At 46.5% G+C, this 3,925-nt stretch overlaps 1 long non-coding RNA gene across 1 annotated transcript in view; it reads right to left on the reverse strand.

The window, feature by feature from the left end:
- Positions 1 to 3,925, reverse strand: part of LOC108788784 — a 12,099-nt gene that overhangs the window by 2,144 nt on the left and 6,030 nt on the right. The gene's annotated exons all lie outside the window — the stretch shown is intronic.

Raw genomic sequence — 3,925 nt, forward strand, 5'->3', positions numbered from 1 at the left:
GCTAAAGGGCATCAGGGGATAGTGTTGAGTTGGACCCTTAGAATGGAGGGCAAAGGACTAAGTGGCATTGGGGGGAGCATTGAGTTGGGCCCTCGGGGTGGGGGGGAAGGACTAATGGCCAGTAGGGGAGAGGGTGAAGCTGGGTCCTCAATAGGGAGGGTTGAGTTGAGCTTTATTGATGTTTTAACGAATACAAAGCTGCGTACATTTGCATATTTTAGGTCTGGAGCTCAACTTTAAAGTTAACACTTCAAATTGATCCGCCATAGATTTTTTTCCCCCTTGGTACAAATAGACCTTCCCCGCAGGTGTAGGCGGAGAGTCTACTTTAAAAGGTGAACATAAAAGGTTCAAATAAAATCCAGACCAAAATCTCTCTCTGAAGGTTCGCAAAACCCTTTAAAATGTTAATTAAAAATGAATGTTTTTTTTTGCCATTGGCCCACAGCAAAAGAGACGCAGCAGACCAACCTCCCTGGAGAGAGTGATCCTGTTTATCTAACCTTCTCTGGTTGTGGCTTTTTAACGCCTATTCATGTATTTTCTTCAGTTTTCCAAAGAGCTATAAAAGTTTTGGCAACCTATTCTCAACTGTAAAAAAAAAAAAGAAGAAAAATCACAATAGCCCTGGGAAATCAAACGCCCCGTTACAGCAAAACTCATCACTGGTGTAACATAAAATAGAAGGCGAAACTTTGATGTGAGAGGATATCCCCTGCTTGTTTACACTGGAGAGAGTACAGATACTCAACGACCCCCCGTTATTTACGTTGGGAATATTCCAAATTAATCTCGCTGTGAGGAATGTGTCCTTAGAAATTCTGCACAAGGCATTCTCCGGGAGAACCCAAAATACCTCCAACTTTTTTTTTTTTCCCTTTGTGCTTATAATAGTGTATATCCACCCGAAGTAGCAAGGGTTATTGGCTTAACTCCAATGGGATGGGGTAATCTCAGAGCAGAGCCGCTAGAGGAGCATCTGAGGGGAGACATCGGAGTTTGTAGGAGCATCTTGTGTGGAATGTGGAAGGTTAGACTTTGTGGTCTTTATTCAGCTATTAAACTTCATCATTGACCATAGATACGCTATGACCAAAAGCCTGTGAACATCTGACCAGGACACCTAACTATATGACCGAAAGCATGTGAACTCCCCTCAGATTGATTGAGTTCTGTCATTTTCAATGAAGGGTACTGGCAAAGTGTATGCAAACCTTAAAGGAGAACTATGAGGTGAGTGCTTTTCCACATAGTTCTCCCCAGGATCCCGGGAGGACACAACTAGCGTCCTCCAGTGACACAAAGCTCAGTATATCGCGAGCTACAGCTCCCGATATACTGAGACCGCCGCAGTCAGGACGGATCCCGACATTACTGTCTGGATCCACCCAGCTACGTGATTGACAGCTGGCTCTACCTATCTAGAGGCAGAGCCAGCTGTACCCACCCCCTCCCTCGTCCGTGCCGCCAGTCAACGCTGGAGGATCGGACAGAGGAGGGGGGGGGGAATCCCTGCAGGGAGCCATGAGTGACAGTCACCACTCTCTGCAGGGACATGATCGTGAAGTGAGCGAGCGACCGTATGTGTTCCCTCACTTCCCGATCTATTGAGCCGACCTGTGACAGTCTCATTGTCACACGTCGGCTCGAACTATGAGGATGAGAGATTTTCACTCACCTCATAGCTCTCCTTTAAAGCCCAAGTGAACCCTCTGTATTTATAACTGCATTCAAGCTGCAGTTAAAATACCCGGTGCCGGCAGAACCTTGGACAGTCGGACCGTTGCTCTCACACACAAGCGATGGCCCGGGTCTCCTGTGCCTGATGCATCCCCATGCACACTGCTCCAATCCCTGAGCAGCTAGAGCATGGTCCACCATTGTCACCAACAGGAAACCCACCCTGAGAAATGCCATGAAGCCTTCACTGGAGGGCATGTGGACAGGAAGTAGCTGCAAAGATACTGCAAGGGGATGAGCAGCACTGAGATGTAACAAAGGATAAAAAAAGGTGAAAACTGGTAATTTATATTTAAAAAAAATAGCAATTGTTTGTAATTAAAGTGCTTAGCAAACTACTTTCCAACCTGTTCGACTTTATGTCTACTTTCATATAAGTGTCACCAAATATCCTATGTGCTTTCCCTTTAAGCGTGTTGCCTTCCCCTGGCTCTGCTCAGCCTAGAAGAGTCACTTCTTGCACACACCCTGCCACATTATTAGATGTCACTTTTTGACCCGCAGTTCCTTCTAACACGAAAATGTTTCCTACTCTCTCAATAATGAGGCCGGACTGGGAGAATATAGTGTGTGATGGATAGCTGCATAATAATGTCTTTAATGATGATGGGTCTTCCAGAGGTCTGGAGGCCACCAACCAGCTGTGAATAACGACACTCAGGAGCAAGAATATAGAAAGTCCATGAAAACGCAACTGAGAGGCACACGGGGCCATGGTGAAGAATGAAAGTGAAGGAAGTGCCCCTAACTTTATTGTTGAGATACTCCTTTGTGCCCCCGAGCTGGATAGTGATGAGTGACCGGTCTCCTCAATGGTCCTCCAAGTTCTACAGGTCATGCCTAAGTCATGCAGGGTGCCCTGTAGCCTCCTCTTCCTGGCGCCCCTGGACGTAACAGTAGGGCTATGCATAGGGTTAGAACGCCATTTCCAAAAACAAAATTAGACTAACACAGAGATGAGCTTGAAAGGAACAAGGTGACCACTCAGGTTATGGAAACCACAGCCAACCTGGGCATGCGACTTGTGAGCCCTCGTGATGAACATCATGTATCCCCAGCATGGTGCATCATACTGAGTAACACTAATATACAGGTGATGGGCATCATGGCTTCTATGGGTTTTAGGAGAACCATTCCAGAACCAAAATTAGACTTGCATGGAAATTAGCTTAAAAGGGACAGGGTGACCACTCGGTTATGGAAGCCACAGTCAACTTGCGCATGCAGCTTGTGAGCCCTTGTGATGGACATCATGTATCCCCAGCATGGTGCATCATACTGGGTAACCCTAATATACAGATAATGGACATCATGGCTTCTATGGGTTTAAGAAGAACCTTTCCAGAACCAAGATTAGACTTGCACCGAGATGAGCTTGAAAGGGAAAGGGGGTGCACTTGGGTTATGGAAGCCACAGCCAACTTGGGCATGCAGCTTGTGAGCCCTCATGATAGACATCATGTATCCCCAGCATGGTGCATCATACTGGGTAACCTTAATATACAGGTGATGGACATCATGGCTTCTATGGGTTTAAAGAGGACCTTTCCAGAACCAAAATTAGACTTGCATGGAGATGGGCTTTAAAGGGACAAGGTGACCACTCGGGTTATGGAAACCGCAAGCCAACCCAGACATGCATCTTGTGAGCCCTTGTGATGGACATCATGTAACCCCAGCATGGTGTAGCATGCTGAGTAACCCATATATACAGGTGATGGACATCATGGCTTCTATGAGTTTAAGGAGGACCTTTCCAGAACCAAAACTAGACTTGCGTGGAGATGAGCTTGAAAGGGAAAGGGTGACCACTAGGGTTATGGAAACCACAGCCAACCTGGACATCCAGCTTGTGAGCCCTCCTTATGGACACCATGGCTTCTGTGGGTTTGAGGAGCTGAGAGATAGGTAAGCCATTTAGATTACAAAAAAGGGGGGAGGAGGGGGATGAAAAAGTCCTACATTCCATTTAATACACAACATTTGTAAATCCTACTGGCTCTAGTTTTTCTCTTGGTATTGTTATTCAACTTGGAGTTTTTCTCCCATTTCCAGCCGTTATACTAAGACCACCCAGTACGATGCACCATGCTGTGCATACCCATAAATGTCCTCTCCTTGACAGGCATCAGCCGACAGTTTGCGCGCCTGGTGGCTCTCAATCCCAGCTGTCATTGACAGTTCC

Source organism: Nanorana parkeri, unplaced genomic scaffold (assembly GCF_000935625.1).
Source record: "Nanorana parkeri isolate BGI_ZX_2015 unplaced genomic scaffold, ASM93562v1 scaffold351, whole genome shotgun sequence".
Taxonomy (NCBI): Eukaryota; Metazoa; Chordata; class Amphibia; order Anura; family Dicroglossidae; genus Nanorana; species Nanorana parkeri.